The sequence below is a fragment of the Carya illinoinensis genome, chromosome 7 (assembly GCF_018687715.1).
Source record: "Carya illinoinensis cultivar Pawnee chromosome 7, C.illinoinensisPawnee_v1, whole genome shotgun sequence".
NCBI classification, from domain to species: Eukaryota; Viridiplantae; Streptophyta; class Magnoliopsida; order Fagales; family Juglandaceae; genus Carya; species Carya illinoinensis.
This window is the reverse complement of record NC_056758.1, coordinates 20,290,470-20,309,042: the sequence shown is the minus strand read 5'-3', so window position 1 is coordinate 20,309,042 and position 18,573 is coordinate 20,290,470.

Genomic DNA, 18,573 nt, shown 5'->3' with positions numbered 1-18,573 from the left:
TCATGTTGATTGTTTGTTTTGCTTGCTTAGTTCTGTGCACTTTGTTTTCTTTCGTTTGATTCATTGAGAACTATGTCTCTCACTAGTTGGGGGGTGTGGACTGAAGAAAACGTTGCGTTAGTAGACACTGTAGATAGTTGAAAAAATAATTGGATCTGTCCGTGACCTGACAAGTGTGGCTGGAGATTTGAAAAAAATCGCCTGATGTTGTTGATAAACGAGATTGAAGGCTCCGAGTTTCTAAGAAATGTCATTTTCACCGAAATCACATTACTCTTTGACTTGGATGATAGCTCGTCTGGTTCTTTGTGCTATCTCTATAAAATCAGTCCTGAAGTTCATCCAATCCGCATCAAGTTTTCTTCTCATCTCTATAAACTCATCTGTATTCTTTCAACATTCTCGTTTTAAGCCTTCTATTCTTTTGTCAATGGCTCATTCCTCTAGCATTTCTCTAGATCCATCCATGAGGCATTCTGCATCTCAACCTCCTATCCTTTCTGCAGCTACCATTGGTGCCATGTTGCAACAAGAGAATAATAGTATGATTAATAAGTCAGACTCCGATGCTATCTACGACTTGGTGAGTCTTGGGACTCGCTACTCATCTTCTATTGTTGCTTTTTTCCAGCGGGTACAAGCCAAAAACCATGAGGTTGAAAGGCTTAAAAAACAAATTGTTATACTTCAATGAATTGTTCAAGAGTCTCACATAAGGGAAGGAATCATTCGGCAGAAGAATAAACAATTGAAATCTCTATTAGATTCTTCATTCCCCTTGCTAGTTCCCATGGATAGGGATGACATGATGTTGTATGAAGAGAATGAGCGTCTCAAACATGAGGCTAAAAACCTCAAGTTTATGTAAAAGTAAAAAAAAAATAAAAAATAAAATAAAATAATTCTTTTACTTTCTTGCTTGTTTTGCATTGTTTGTTTTGTTTTTCTTTCTTTTGCTTTTTGTGTTTTTAACTTTGACAGAAATCTACTCCTTGTGTACGCTCGAATATCTCAGGTGAATTTTTTCCTCTCTGTTTAATCATTTTCGTCTCAATATATGTTCTACAGTGTTTATCTTGCTCCAATTCATGTCTGTATAACATACATCATCGAATATTCAATTGCTGAACATTGAGGACAATGTCACATTTAGTTGGGGGAGGGTTTTCTGTTAAAAATGTGTTAAAATTCTGTTAAAAATTTAAAAAAAAAAAAATTGTGGTGCATTGAAACATAAACGATTAACACACACTTCTGGCATGTTTGTTAGATTTGTGTATCTTGGTGGAATAGTTGAGCGGAATTATTTTGTGAAGATTTATTTTCAACCTTAAGCATAGAACATGACTTATGATGCCTCATATTTTGTTGAGGAGTGATTTGAAACACCGGGATGTGATATTTACAAAAATGAGAATTAGTATGATTTATATAGAATGAAGGGCAAGTTTTGAAAGAACATTTTGCACATGCTTACACTTGTAGTGTTCTTCATTAATGTTCATTGATTTAAAACAGGAGAAGTAAACTGCAGGACTACCGAGCCTTATATATATATATAAAAAAAAAAAAAAAAAAAAAAAAAAAAAAAAAAAAGAAAAAGATCGTGTAAGTTTTCCTAAATAAAGGGCTAGAAACAGTTACCCAAAACTTTGGGGGTTGAATGATCAACCTTTAAACAGAGTTGGCATGAAAACTGCTAGTTCTTTAGGCTTTGAAGTAGTTAGAATCAATAATGATTAATCTTAAGGTTGAAAAATCTTATGATAAATCATGTTTATTAGTGAGGAATATACAGAGGTTTAGCCACACACACATATCTGAGTTCTAAGACATTTGCCCCAATTCTATGTGAACAATTACTAAGACTTTCCTTGTGGATACAACTCATGGTGTTGAGTAGTCACGAATCAATTTTTTTGTGAGAATTCAGAATTATGTTTGATTGTTTTTGTTTGAATTTCGAGCTTTATACAATATTCATCTCAATTAATTTTCACTATTTTGCTCAAGGATTAGCAAAATGCTAGTTGGGGGGTGTGATTGAGCTGAAATATTGCACATTTTAACTATTTAAAACCAATGTATTTTAAATTCATCATGACATTATTATTGGTTTTAAATGGAAAAATGGTTAAAATGAATAAATCAAAGTTGTGATTTTAATTGATTAAAAGCATGAATTTATGCTTGAATTCTACCAACTATTGATTACTATGCATTCTAGTCCATAATTTTTCTTGCTTTCCATTATCATTTGCATTTGTACCATTGTTTTTATTGTTCTTTATGTTCATAAAGTTTCTTGAGCTATCTTTCCATCTTTTGGGTTCAATTCATGAACCTCAAAAGATAGAAGCACTTCTTGCCATCTTTGAATGGAAGTTGCTCAAAGCTAATCTTTCATTTATGTTATTTTGTTGTTGAGTGTTTTCTTTTTCTCCATCTCCATTTTTCATGCATACCATGGTTAATTATGTTCATGCCTTGTTCATACTTTGTCTTGAGCTTTCCCACCATTCAAACAATCCCAACTCAATCTAACCTCATACACGGCTACAATCACCCCACAAATCCACCAACTCATTTCCAACCCACATAAATTATACATTAATTGGAAGGCTACTTGTTTGGCTTAACTTACATCGGTTGGTGCAGCTAAACTAAGTTGAGGAACATGTGATGAAATGAAGTCATCAAAAGAGAGGTGCTGTCCACCGAAATTATTAGATGAAGGGGTAGGCTACTGTCCACCGAATTGTCTCCACAAGTTTTGACATTGAAAGGGTCATCAAAGGCTGCTTCCTTTTCATTGAATTGGACAAGAGCCGAGATAAAGGAAGATAGAAAGAGTTTGGAATGTGAGTGAAAGAAATTCTGAAAAGAAAGGAAGAGGTAGCCGAAATGAAGGAAGAAGAAGGCTGCTGTCCACCTATTGGTCTCCACCGAAATGCTTGAAGTAGAGTGCCATATTCAACAAGAGAAGTCAGTTGTGAATTGTGATTAAAGGGGGAATGAATTTACTTTATCTGGACCGACTAGAAGCAGTAGGTGAATGAATTGTTGTGTGCTGAAATTGAAATAACAGATTGAAGAAACAAATTGAAGAAGTCGGCTGGAGAGGCAATGAAGAAACCGAGTATGAGTTAGGCAAGAAGTTAGGCATCAAGTCAGGCAAGAAGTTAGGCATGTTGGACTTGGTTGTTTGGTTTGAATTAATAAACCAATTGAATAAAATAAGAAAAGAGGAATGCAATGCAAGACACAGTAATTGAAGAGGAATGCAATGCAAGACACAAAATAATTATAGAGGAATGCAAGTGGCCGAAATTGAGGTGTGAATGCAAATTGAGTGTGAATGCAATTGAATGAGAGATGAACTAGCCAAGGTTCGGCTATAAAAGGGGTGCACTCCGAAGCATACAAGAGAACAAGAAGGACAACTCAATCTTAGAAAAACACAACTCAACACACACAATTTTCTGCTATGTATTTGAAAGAATTAGCTCCTTTTTGTTTTAAGAAATTTTGTTTCTCCTTTTAGTTTCAAAGCTTTGTTGTTTTAGCATTTTTTTAGTGTATTAATATTTGTTCTAGAATTGTATTTCATTAAGTGTAATACCTTAATTTCCATTAAGTTACTAGTTTGTTTCATTATTAGTTTATTTCATACAATAAAAGAAATTGTTTTAGAAGTTTTTAATCAAGTGTGCTATTTTGTTTCATAAAGAATTGTTTTAGAAGTTCTAATTAATTGTGTTACCTTAATTTATTGCAAGAAAGGTTTGGTTTTAAGCTTTTGTTTTTGTTTTCGATTTTTCTGAATATCATACGTGAAGAGCAGAGGAATTGTTATAGAGTTTTTATTAAAGGTTTAGAGATTAATTTTCAAGAGTGAAACGTAAGAAGTTGTTTCCTTTTTGTTTTGAATTTAAATTGAATAGTGAAAGGAAGTTTTCGTTTAGACTTTTCGTTCCCTATTTTATTTTAAAGTTTATAGAATACTTTTGAGTTTCTGTTTACTTATTTCGTGTTATTTATTTTTCTTACTTCTTTAAGTTTTCTTTTAATAGTGATTACAATTGTTATGTGTTATTTTGAGAATCCGTGATTTAATTACAAAGATGAATTCTAGAATCTTGGTTTTGGGCATTTTTAATTTTCAGTTCATGTTTTGTCATTTATTTTATAATTTAGTTTAATGCTTAATTTAGTTTTATTAGTTTCTTAGTTTAATTTATTAGTCCTTTACATTCCAATCCGACAAACAAAAAAAAAATCAAAAGACATGAATCTAGTCCATGACTAGTACCCTTTTCCATCTATTGCATATACCATCATTTTATTTTCTCTTTGTGAAGTTTTTCACATTTTTTCAACGAGTTTAATTTTAAGCAACTTTCCCTAAGGAGACAATCTAGGAATTTATTCCTAATTATTACACGACATCCTCCTGCACTTGGGATAGCATTAGTACTACTCATTTTTGAGTGAGTCAGCGTGCTTGTGTTGATGCCCTTCCCACTAAGACAAACTTATTTAAGCGGTATGTGGTTGCTGAAGCTACTTGCCCTATCTGTTTACAAGAAGATGAATTCTCCAAGCCATATTTTATGGTCCTGCCCCTCAACACAAGATGTGTGGTCACTAGGTGACAAGGCATTTTAGAAAACATCTATTACAGAGTTGGATTTTGGAGAGATTTTGGTCCACATGATGGCTAGACTAAGCTCCCAGGATTTGGTTTTGTTTGTTGTCCTTACCAAAGCCATTTGGATGAGACAAAACAAACAAATTTTTTATGGTTCTTTCCAAGATCCTACTGTTCTAGACTCTACTGCTATAATTGAAGTGGCTACTTATAGGGCTGCTATTGAGACTTGAATTACTCAACTGGGGACTTACAATCCCAATGCACACAATGGGAGGCTCCTCCACAAAATTGGGTCAAAGTAAATTGGGATGTGGCCATCAATTCCTGTAACCAACAGGTTGGTATTGGTCTAATGATACGAGATGATGAAGGTTGTTTCCTAAGAGGTTTGATGAAGCCTCTCAGTTATTGTGTGGAACCTTTGATAGCTGATGCTAGAGGGCTATTGGAAGCAGTTATGTTTTATGTAAGGACTTTCATATGCAAAATGTTGTTTTCGAAGGGGACTCTTTAAATGTTGTTGATGTTGTTCTACACCAAAAGGACTCAAATGGCCCTTTACAATGTTTGGTTGCTGTCATTTGTAGAGCACTTGGAAGTTTTTCATGGAAGTTGCAGCATGTTAAACAAGGGGCAAATAGAGTAGTACCACTCTGGCTAAAGAAGTTGTAACCCTCACATTTGAGCTTTTGGATGTTGATTCCTTAGCTAATTGTACTACTCACTTTGTATTGGCTGACAGCCATGCTATATGATTAATGAAATGGCATTTATTTCAAAAAATATATATTACTATTCCCTTTGATCCATGCAAATTATTACAGGTATAATCTAGGCTACTCAAATAAACTTGACTCAAATCCCTTTCAATTATTAAATATGCCTATTAGTGAAGATAAAATATGATCTAAAGAATATAATTGTATAAAAATAAAACTCAATGAAGCTCGATTAATATTTTTGAACAAACTTATTTAAAAGATTAAGTATACTCAAGCTGTATATATTGTAATACTTGCATATTTTTTTATATTAAAAAAATATGATATGTAAATGTAAGTATTATATATGAAAAATTTTATATGTACATAATAATTCGAATGCCATAGCCTCCACCATCCCGTTTAGCACATCCCTAGCTTGTTGCCTACAGTCCCTCTCGGCCACCATGAACCTCCAAGCAATTAACACCTCACGCACACAGTACCACACACAACTAAGTTCGTTCATGTGCACCGCGTGTTGATATCATGTTTCACAGCCCAAGTAGTTCCACAGAGACCCACACATTTGGCACCTGCAAGAAGAGTAAAAGGTGGACTTTAGCGGAGCCTGTGAATTCTCCATTACTAAAATTAGTCGAGAGTTCTTAGGTGAATGAAAAGTAGAAGTGAAAAGAGAATTAGACCTTTCCTCGTGGATGGGATCGAGGTATTTATACGCAGCTTGGGTTCTGCTATAAGGGAGATCATGAGAAGCCAGGTTGTGCCCAATTCAGACCTACCACATCCTTACTACTGCAGCGCAGTGCCATGCTGAGGTCGCGTCGTCCTATAGGTACATTGTCGCATGTTCGTGTCTCCTGACATGCCTTAAATGTGACATATCTCTTGCTGGGTGCGCCCATGACTGGGCATGTCTCACCGCCAGTGCCCTGCTCGGTCACCTATCCTTGTACTTTCTGTTAGGCCTTAGTTCCCTGATGTGGCCTAGGGTGATATGGGCCCATGGTGATATGGGCCCATAGTGGGCTTTTTGATCAACTTAGGGCTCCAACCCAAGTGCCCTTCTAAAAGGTAAGAAAATTATGGGGTTAGGCTTCCCTTCTCGGGTCCCCCGTGTGCACCATCAATCTAGCCTCGACCCTAGGCCACTGCTGGTTTCCCATTTTACTTTGGTTTGGGGTTACCGGGGGGTTCTGAACAGGCCATTGGGCCTGGGGCGTTTTCCCCTTATACCATGGGTGTAGACCAATGCCACAGACCAAGAAGTCCCTATGCTCTCTACTTGGCTTCATTATTTATAACACCATGGACCCATCACTGCTGAGAGCCATCTCCACATCCCACACCTATGCATCACTGGATTAGACAACGAAAGCCCCTGCAACCCTAGCTTATGCCTTATATTTTTTCTAGCCGTAGCATTAATGTTGTCCACCACCTCCTTCAGCCATGAAACATCTTGCCCCTATCTCTGCCTCCCTCCCAAATTTATTTTGTCGTTGCCTCAACTATCTAGACTAAGCAATGTCCATGCCCAAACTTCAACCCAGAAACCACTCTACGAGCTCAGCTCACAGGCAACACCAGTATTGCACCATGTTGACGAAAGCATCTAGTACTAGGCAACACCACTACACCACGTTGAAGCTCCTCATGCTAGGTTCAACTTAATCAAAATTGAGGCCTACGAAAAAAATTCTATAAGCTTTGTTTTTATTTATTTTAATATAATAATGTAATTAAATATTGAACATAAATACTACAAATATTTCTTAATTATATAATTATACACTAACTGTTGTAAGTGCTTTTGTTGATCTTCATTTAATTTTTTTCTTAGTTACACTAACAATGTTTTTCTTTTTATATAAAATTATGATAAGGTTAATTACTTTTCATATTAATTAATCAAAAATAGTGTTTCTAGAGGTTTTTATTTTTTAAATTATTTTTATATTTTTTAGAAAATTTCTTCCTAGTCAATTCAGTTTTGGGCTGAAACTGAAACCGACCAACCTTTACTTTTGGAGGTGAAAAGCCGGTCGAAACCGACAAAAGAGGGGGATGGATTCCGGCCAATTCACGGTCTATTTGGGCCTTTTGTTTTTACCGAATTCAACATCTTTTGCGCAATTAATTATTCAAAATCATTAACATTTTGAGCTTTTGTTTAGCTTAATTTTTAAAATTCAATCATTTTAAATATTCAATTTCATTTTAATTTGATGTCATTTATACTATTACTAACTAATAACTACTATAAACTAGTAATACTACTTATATACATACTAATTACTAGATAACTAAAACTAAATAAAAATACTCCACTATATTTTTAATACACATTACAAACAAAAACAAATTTCTTAAGCAACTGAGTAACAATTGTTCTTGAATAAAATTGTGCTACTCAGTAATTCTTCAACATTCAAGATTCCAAATAGATTCTCAAGCAGTCTTTTAGTTGTGGCGCCTGATGCTCCTAACTCCATCAAGTTTGAACAAGATTTTTTTATAATCAATTTTTTCTTTCTTTGCACATTTATTAAACTTGTCTAATTTTGTAGGGAAGCGCATTTATCTAACCGCATTTTTAACCATTGTGATGGTGTCATTACACTCCTTCAGACCCTCATTCACGATACGGTTCAAAATATGAGCACAACATCTCATATGCATATACTTTCTTTCTAGTAAAAAAAAAAATGCCTCAATTATGAAATTGCAGTATCATTTAAGCTAGCATTATTAACAGTAACAATAAATATCTTATCAATACCTCAATCAAGGAGATACGACTCAATATATCTCTTAATAGTATTCCTTCAATGATTAGGGATTAAATAAAAATTAAAGATTTTCCTTTACAATTTTCAATCACTATCAATAAAACATGTAGTTAGGCACATATATTAAGATATTGTATGGAAATTTGAAAATATTGTAATGATTAAATGAGATAAGTTTAGATGAATTGTGAAAGCAAACAAGGAATTGTACTGCATGCATGGGTAAATTAATTAATGGGTTTACATTATTAAAGGTTTTGATTATATTATCTTGAGAAGATGTGTTATTTTGAGATCAATATATGCTACAAGTTATGTGAGTACATACGGGTTGAGTAATATATATATATATATATATATAAATTAGGTTTCATAATTTTATCAATAGGGTGGGGATATGAGATTTAATTATTATGAGAATTAAGATGATTTAATTAATTAAGACGTGGTACGGTGTTACCAAAATGCAGTTTAGTGGTGCCTAATTCATAGATCTCAGTTTCACATTTATGGGTCAATATTGTGTTAAATAATTTTATTTTATATTTGGTTTGGTAGTAAGATGAAAATTTTGAATTTTAAGATGAAATATTAAAATATTATATTTTAATATTATTATTATTTTTAAATTTGAAAATTTTAAGAAAAATTTGAATTATTTATTATATTTTATATGAAAATTATGAAAAGTTGTAATGATAAGATAAGAATTTTAAATTTAAAATGAAAATTTTAAAGATTAAAACTAAACTTAATGTTTTTACATTTAATATATAATTTTTTTAACATAATTTAATTTAAAAGGTAAATTTTAAAATTTAAATTTTATAAATTAAATTAATATCTTTAATATCATAATTGTTGTGATATAATAATTGTGGTAGGGATTATTTGGAATGGAGAATCCCGAGGATGGACTGAGCCACCTATGAGGAGAGAGAAAATGTAAACGGATGTACATTTAATTTTATTCTACTTAGACATGTGTCCATGTGAGAGAGGGAGCTACCTTGTGCTGCAGACCAGCTGTAATACATCATATCAGCTGCTAAAATTTTCATCCAAGGGCTGCCATGTGGCATGCCTAGGAGCTGCCGCACGGTACCTTTTTTTAAAATATTTCTTATAATTTTTAATAAACTCGTATTTAAATTAAGGCTAATTTATTTTTTCTTTTGTTTAATTTGATTTCTAAGTTGTTAAGATTTCGTTTAGTTATATAGATGAGATGAAATGAAATGTTTTATATAATAATAAATAAAATATTATTATAATATAAATTTTAAATATTAATTTTATATTAAGATTTAAAAAAATTAGATTATTTATTATATTTTTTATGAAGATTTAAAAAAAATTATAATGATGAGTTGAGATAAAATTTTTAATTTTGATTAACCAAACAAGGTTAGTGTTTTGAAAATTTATCTCGATTTAGAACCAGTAACCTGATTTCATGTCTATTTTTTTTCCCTCTCTCCCTTTTTTTTTTTTCATCTTTATTTATTTTTTGTTATTATTATTATGTTTCCCGGTCGTCGCACAAATGTAACCCCGAATACACCGAAAAGGTTGTGAAGTGTATGATAATCAACTTAAAATGGAAGATGCACGCTTTAGTATGTTCAGTATCATTACGCACAATGGTTCGAGGACTATCAAATGACCTAAAAAATGTTGCAAGCATTAAAGGTGTAGCTTGGTGGAAATTCAACAACTAGAATATATGGATTGACTGCCAGCTTGAATTCTACAAGATGTACTCAAAACACAAGTAGCACTTAGAGCAATGCCATTCTTGATACTCGAGCTCGAGGTGGTTGGAAACAACTTGACCAATGAGCAAGAAGCCCAAGCAAAAGTATGTTCGTTCTCCAGCTCTTAGGAAACCATGTTCCAAAACTTGAGATACAATGAGAACAGTAGAAGTTACAATTGGATGTTGAAATAAGTTAAATTGAATTGTAAATAGTAATATTTTATGAGTCTCATTACGATAAGTTTTACTTTCTTAAGTTAAAATAGATTTAAATTTTTAGATTAAAATGTATAAAATAGGTTTAGATATATTTAACCTTTTTAAGAAAAATTGAAAAAGTAATAAATTTCATTAATGATTGATTTGAAATGAATTGAGTTAGGTTCATATTTCAAAAACAGCTAAAACTAAAAAACTAAAAGGGTAGACGTTGCCATAATGTGTTGTGACCATTGCGAATTGTTTTGCTCATGACTTTGTTAACTCTTTCATTTGTAGTACCTTACATTCCAATTCCGCACTAATATCCATAATCGATGCCTTTTTTGATTGCCGAATGATGTTTAGTATATAAAAGATGAGCGCTTAAAAAGACGATCTTGGGCTCATATGACAAGTTTGTGCGTGGCATCTAGGTCCAAGCCTAAGAACTCAAACCCAAGAATAGGGTGATGGACCACTCATTGCTGCAAATGAGGAAAGCATGCCTGTGGGCAGAACAAATATACGCTAGTCAGCTTTAACTACGAAACGGTAGCTTAAAATGGTGATTAAGAGAACGCATTTGTGACGCCCTCAAATCTCCACGCCCGAACACGGGAAAATCGAGACGTCCGGATGGTGACAACCCGGGTCACCATCCCATCGATGGGTGCCAAGTGTGTGCAAGGCAACATATGTGTACAAAGAAACACGCAGCAGATAACGAAAGTCATAACTAAGTACCAGAATTTTTCTCAACGTAATACAAGCTGTTTAAAACATACATAAATAAAATATTACAAAAACACAAATACAGTTTTAAACCAAATATAAAAACATAGCATCAGCAACCCAGCTCAGCCTCCATCTCTTCATCCTCCAACTCTGCACCAAAAGCTACGAAACCAAAAATGGTACCGCAGGTAAATAAAACCCAAACACTGCCAGATAAAAACATATAGAACTCAAACAATATGCATGAAACATGCCCAATGCACAAAGCCCATAAAACACGATTTTTCCACACACGCCAAAAATCTCATTTGGCCCAAAAACACATCCTTTCCGAAAAACACGCCAAAAGTCACATTTGGCCTTTATCCAACTCAAACCAGAATCCATATTAACCGTATGCACCATGATCTCCCCTAGGGGTCATCCGCACACCCTGGCTCCAATGCCACACCGCAGAGTACCACCACGCATGTGACACCTAACGAGCGATGCCCAATTCCGCGCCCCGTGCGTTCGTAGCCAAGCATCCTCTAGCCCTCACCAGCGAAGGGCCACGGAGTCGGTGCGTAGAGCGATGCCCGGTTCCGCGCCCGGCGCGTTTGTAGCCAAGCAACCCCTAGCCCCCGCTCCCGTCGTCTAGCGACAACCCAGGGGACATCACTCAGTTTATTCCCCTCCCGAGTGACCAGAGGAGCTCCACCGGGATAATACCCCATCCCGGCTTGGGGTCGTGATACACACGCACCCATAAGACCACTTACGCCAATACACAGGCTTTTCACACTATTTCACAAACACACGTGCATGCACCATGCAATGCCATAACAATGCATAATAAAATAATCCAACAACATAAAACAAATAAACAGGCAACTCTGTCCTCCATCCATCCGACCCCCGAACTCCTCGGACTCAGTCCGGAATCAACCAACCAGCAGATTAAAATAATTGAATGAGCAATATATTTTTAAATCTGAAAATAGGGTTTGGAAAATACTTACAGCGCTATATGGCAATTTTAGAAAACACGAGACGTTGCAAACGGCGGAGAAAAAGCAACGTCACAATGAAAATTCACTGTGGCCGTGGTTTGTGAAAAACCCACTTTTGAACGGGGACAAACTAGGGCTTGGGATTGATAGGAAATGGTCTAGGGATGATTGTGAAGCTATTGGAAGTGGTGGTTGGCTGTGGGTGGCGGCGAAATCGCCGGAAAGAGGCCGGATTTCCCAAAAAGGAAAGCTAGCTCGTAGGAGCTGTTCCGGTGGTCGTTGGAGGCCGGAAATAGGTGCGTTAGGACGGCAAGGGACCGGTGATGAAGTGGTGAAGAAATGGTGGCTGGAGGCGGAGCGACGGCGGCGGATCGGAGCCAAAGCCGTGCGGGCTTCAAAGGGCTTTTCCGGCCAAACGGCCGGCCGGTTGGGGGTGGAAATTGGTGGGAAGGTGCGCCGGAGGGAGGGGAACCGAACGGTGCCGGCGGTGAGCCACACGGTGGCCGGACGGCGGTGGTTCGAACGGCTGAAGGTTCCGGCGTGAGAGAGAGAGAAGAGAGAGAGAGATCGGGGGGGTCGACGCGGGGAGAGAGAGAGGGAAAAGAAAAAAAAGAAAGAAAAAAAAGAAAAATAAAGGAAAAAGAAAAGGAAAAAAGGAAAAGAGATGTAGGGAAAAGACGATGTCTAATCCTCAGTCCGGGAAAAACAACACGAAACTGCCGCGAAGATATTAAAAACTGTAAACAACTAAAAGAAATAAAACACAACATCAATTAAATTAAAAACAACTTTAAAACGCAAATAAATAACTAATATATTAATTAAAATAAAAATAACTATTTCAGCGAAAATACACTCAAAAGCGGGTCATCACATCCTCCACTCCTTAAAAACAAATTTCGTCCTCGAAATTTGCAGATCAACCACCAACTTAAAGCAAGCCACAAGAAAGCACATAAACCAACTGTGATCGAGATTAAGGTACATACCTTCTCTATTCGAACAAGTACGGGTACTGCTCCCTCATGTCCGCTGCTCGCTCCCAAGAGAAGTCTTGAGCTAAGGGATCTCCCCAAGCCACTTTAACCAAAGGTATCGTCTTGGACCTCAACTGTTGCTCCTTCCAATCCAAGATCTGCGACGGAACAACTTCATAAGTGAGATCCGGTTGCAACTGAATACCCGTTGGGTCGACAAAGCGTGTTTCTTGTTGTCCAAAGCTCTTCTTCAGGAATGATACGTGGAAGACATCATGAACATCCCCAAAATAATCTGGCAAAGCAACTCTATAGGCGACGGACCCTACTCTCCAGAATCTGAAAAGGGCCGACGTACCTCGGATCTAGCTTCCTCTTCTTACCAAAACGCTTAACACCTCTCATGGGAGAGACTTTAAGGTAAACCCAATCACCAACTTCAAACGACAACTCTCTCCTCCTGGTATCAGCGTAACTCTTTTGGCGACTCTGAGCTGCCGCCATTTTATCTCTGATGATCCGGACTTGGCTTTGCATCTCTTGAATTATTTCGGATCCAATTATCCTACTCTCCCCAACTTCATTCCAACACAAGGGCGACCTGCACTTTCTCCCATAAAGAGCTTCATAGGGAGCCATCTGAATGGTCGCATGGAAGCTGTTATTGTATGCAAACTCGATGAGCGGCAAATGATTTTCCCAACATGTCTTCCAGGGTCTGAATGGTGCGCTCAGACTGGCCGTCTGTCTGCGGGTGATAAGCAGTACTGAACTTCAACTTAGTACCCAAAGCTGCCTACAAACTCTTCCAGAACTGCGATGTAAACCTCGGGTCTCGATCCGACACTATACTCTTTGGTACGCCGTGTAGCCGCACTATCTCTTTGACATACAAACGGGTCAACTTACCCAAAGAGTCGGTGTTATTAACAGGCAGAAAATGAGCACTGTTCGTTAACCGGTCCACAATCACCCAAACAGAATTCTTCCCACTAGGCGTTCTCGGCAAACCCACTACAAAGTCCATCGTGATGTCATCCCACTTCCACTCAGGAATAGGGAGGGGTTGGAGCATACCTGCAGGTCTTTGATGCTCGGCCTTTACCTGACGGCATGTGTGGCATTTCTCCACATATAAGGCAACGTCCTTCTTCACTCCATCCCACCAGTAATTTTTCTTCAAGTCCCGATATATCTTTGTACTGCCGGGATGAACTGAATACGGGGCCGCATGAGCTTCCGCCATGATCCGTTCTTTGAAATCTGAGTCCTTTGGGACCACTCTGCGATCTCGGAACCGAAGTATCCTATCATTATCCATGCTATAATGCAACGGCCCTCGAGATTTTCTGACTCTTTTCCTGATGTTCAGCAGCTTCGGATCCTTTCTTTGGAGAGTTTTCAATTCTTCAAAATCAGTTACCCGAATATCAAGAACTGAAGACAAAATCTCCACTTGCTGCGAACTCTCTATAAGGAGCATTTTCATCCCACAAAGCAACGAATCCAATTCTGACGGCTCGGCTTCATCTTCCAAGTGTGACTTCCGGCTCAAAGCATCAGCAACTATATTAGCCTTCCCCGGATGGTACTTGATCTCACACTGATAGTCACTGATTAGCTCCAGCCATCGCCTCTGCCTCATATTCAGATTTTTCTGGGAAAACAAATGTTTCAAACTCTTGTGATCGGTAAATACCTCGCAAGCTTCCCCATACAAGAAGTGCCGCCAGATTTTGAGGGCAAAAACAATCGCAGCCAATTCTAGATCGTGCGTCGGATAATTCTTCTCATGGTCCTTTAGCTGACGAGATGCATAGGCTACAACCTGTCCTTCCTGCATAAGGACACAACCCAAACCAAACTTAGACGTATCACTGAAGACTACGAATGGCTTATGCGGTTCTAGGAGCGCTAACACTGGTACCGTCGTCAACCTGTTCTTTAATTCCTAGAAGCTTCTCTCACATTTCTCTGACCAAACAAATTCTGTATTCTTCCGAGTCAAAGCTGTGAGAGGTCCGGATAGGCGAGCAAAACCCTCTACAAATCTTCGGTAGTATCCGGCGAGCCCCAAGAAACTCCTGACCTCGCGCACTGTAGTTGGGCGCTACCATGACAAAATGGCTTCTACCTTACTAAGATCAACAGCCACTCCACCCCGGGAAATTACATGTCCAAGGAATTTAACTTCTTCCAACCAGAATTCACACTTGCTAAGCTTGGCGTATAGCTGGTGTTCTCTCAACCTCTCAAGTACCAGACAAAGATGATACACATGCTCTTCAACATCTCGGGAATAAATCAGTATATCATCAATAAATACTACCACAAAGGAATCCAGATAAGGTCGAAACACTCGATTCATCAAATCCATGAAAGCTGCAGGGGCATTAGCTAACCCAAACGGCATCACCTTAAATTCATAATGCCCATACCTCGACCTGAAAGCAGTTTTAGGCACATCTTGGTCTCTGATTCTCAGCTGGTAGTATCCCGACCTCAGATCGATTTTAGAGAACACAGCTGCTCCTTGAAGCTGATCAAATAAATCATCTATCCACGGGAGAGGATATTTATTTTTGATGGTCACCTTGTTCAATTCCCGATAATCAATGCACATACGGAGGGTTCCATCTTTCTTTTTAACAAATAAAACTGGTGCACCCCACGGCGACGTACTAGGCTGAATAAATCCCTTCTCTACCAGTTCTTGCAACTGAGTCTTCAACTCTTTCAATTCAGCCGGTGCCATGCGATAAGGAGCTTTATGCACAGGAGCCGCTCCAGGTTCCAAGTCTATAACGAACTCCATCTCCCGAATAGGGGGTAGTCCGGGCAAGTCATCCATAAACACATCGGGGAATTCTTTCACAACTGGAATGTCTGCCAAAGACTTCTTCTCAGACGGCGTGGACACCATCTGCACCAAGAATGCATCCGCTCCCCATGCAATCTCTCTTCTTGCCTGAATCGCCGATATAATTATCGGCTTTTCTCTTAATCTACTCCCCACAAATTCCAGACAATCACCATCTGGAAGCTGAAAGCTAATTATCCGACTTCTGCAATTAATACTCGCAGAATATTGGTATAGCCAATCCATCCCGAGGATGATATCAAAACCCAACAGCTTGAACACCACCAAATCAGCATCCAAGAACCTTCCCTCAAAATTTAACGGGCATCCCAAAGCAACCTTGGAACACCACACCATCTCACCATCGGGTAGAGCCACTACCATAGACTTCGGCAACGGTTCCGTGACCAAATTACACACCCGAGCAAACGTGGAAGATACAAACGACTGTGAAGCACCGGAATCAAACAAAGTACAAGCATAAAACTCATACAAACGGACTCTTCCTGAACCAAACACATCAACCCATGAAATCGAAAAGCAAAGAATAAACCACAAACACCGAAAATTAAATCCAACTTAAAATTAGATTAAACCATACCTGTAATTACTCCAGCATCATGGGTCGCTGGTGCCTCATCATCCACCTCTCCGGGTGTGACAGCATAAACCCAGGCTTGCACTGCTTGTCTCGGGTTGGTTCTTCCACCGTGTCTACCTCCACGGCTTCCTTGAACTCTGACGGGGCAATCCCGAGCGATATGTCCCACTTGGCCGCACCGGTAACACTGGGGTCCGCTACTCATCCGGCACTCGCCCTCATGAGCTCTATTACAAGCTCCACAAATAGGCACCCGTCCTCCCATACGAACACCTGAGGACGTTTGAGGTCGAGTTCCGGTCCGCTGAACAAACTTCTGGGGCGAACCTGAGCTGCTTCCTTCACCAGAAAAACTCCGCCTCTTATGCCCTGGAGGGGAGCCCACACTCAGATTATTTTCCCGCTCCACAAGGGTGGCCACATCCACTAATTCCTGAAAAGTGGATATCCGATGGCTGACCACCATACGGCGTATATCATGGCGTAGCCCCTCCTGAAAACGATCTGCTCGCATCTCCTCAGTGGCGACAAGGTGAGGAGCAAATCGCTCAAGTTCTATGAACCTCCGGGCGTATTGTTCCACTGTCGCGCCCCCTTGGACCAGATTGGAGAACTCTCTTGCCTTTTGCTTTCTTACCGATGCGGGAAAGAAGCGGTCATTGAACTCCTTGAAATGCTGCCAGGTCACCGCAACGAAAGATCCCAATTCAGATTCCAGCATCACCCTCTTGGTATCCCACCAATCAGAAGCGGTACCTTGCAGGAGATAGCTGGCGTAGAGTACTTGCTGTGCCTCAGTGCATCCACACACCTCAAAGGTTTTCTCCAGATCTTTGATCCATTTTCCAGCCTGAAGTGGATCCTCATTTCCAGTGAAGTGTGGAGTCCTATGCGCCAGGAAGCGCTCATAGGTGCATCCGGCTTGCACCATACTACTGGACCCTCCTGGATACATCCAAAGCCCTCCCTGATATGGCCAAGGACCTCCTGGTTGTGGCCAAAACCCTCCTTGTTGTGGACAAGGCCCTCCTGATGGTGGACAAGGCCCTCCTGATGGTGGCCAGGGACCCCCTTGTTGTGGCCAAGACCCTGTCTGTTGAGACCTCGCACTCTGCTGCATAAATTCCGTCATCTGCCGTATTGCTTCGGCTATGGAGTCATCCCGGGAGGTATTGTCCCGTGGTTCCTGGGTAGATTTCCTTGGTCTCCCCATTTTCCTGCCACAACACCACTCTTGACCCTCCTTTAAGAAAACAAATAAAACCATCATAAAACCAACAAAAACAAAACCAACACCACACAACAAGAAACAAAAGAAACCAGCTTGCAAAAACATAACCAAATAAATACAAACAAACAAACAAGCTCAAACAAATAAAACAAATAAAACAACTGTACTTAACATAATTTTCAAAACACAACTTTAAAAAGCATTCTGGTACTGCCTACGGGACATGTGGTTTTACCCAGAGCCAAACCGCTCTGATACCACCTGTGACGCCCCCAAATCCCCACGCCCGAACACAGGGAAATCGAGACGTCCGGATGGTGACAACCCGGGTCACCATCCCATCGACGGGTGCCAAGTGTGTGCAAGGCAATATATGTGTACAAAGAAACACGCAGCGGATAACGAAAGTCATAGCTAAGTACCAGAATTTTTCTCAACGTAATACAAGCTGTTTAAAACATACATAAATAAAATATTACAAAAACACAAATACAGTTTTAAACCAAATATAAAACATAGCATCAGCAACCCGGCGGAGCAGCATCCTCGGGCTCAGCCTCCTCCTCTTCGTCCTCCAACTCTGCACCAAAAGTTACGGAACCAAAAATGGTACCGCAGGTAAGTAAAACCCAAACACTACCAGATAAAAACACATAGAACTCAAACAATATGCATGAAACATGCCCAATGCACAAAGCCCATAAAACACGATTTTTCCACACACGCCAAAAATCCCATTTAGCCCAAAAACACATCCTTTCCGAAAAACACGCCAAAAGTCACATTTGGCCTTTATCCAACTCAAACCAGAATCCATATTAACCGTATGCACCATGACCTCCCCTAGGGGTCATCCGCACACCCTGGCTCCAATGCCACACCGCAGAGTATCACCACGCATGTGACACCTAACGAGCGATGCCCAGTTCCGCGCCCCGCGCGTTCGTAGCCAAGCATCCTCTAGCCCTCACCAGCGAAGGGCCACGGAGTCGGTGCGTAGAGCGATGCCTGGTTCCGCGCCCGGCGCGTTCGTAACCAAGCAACCCCTA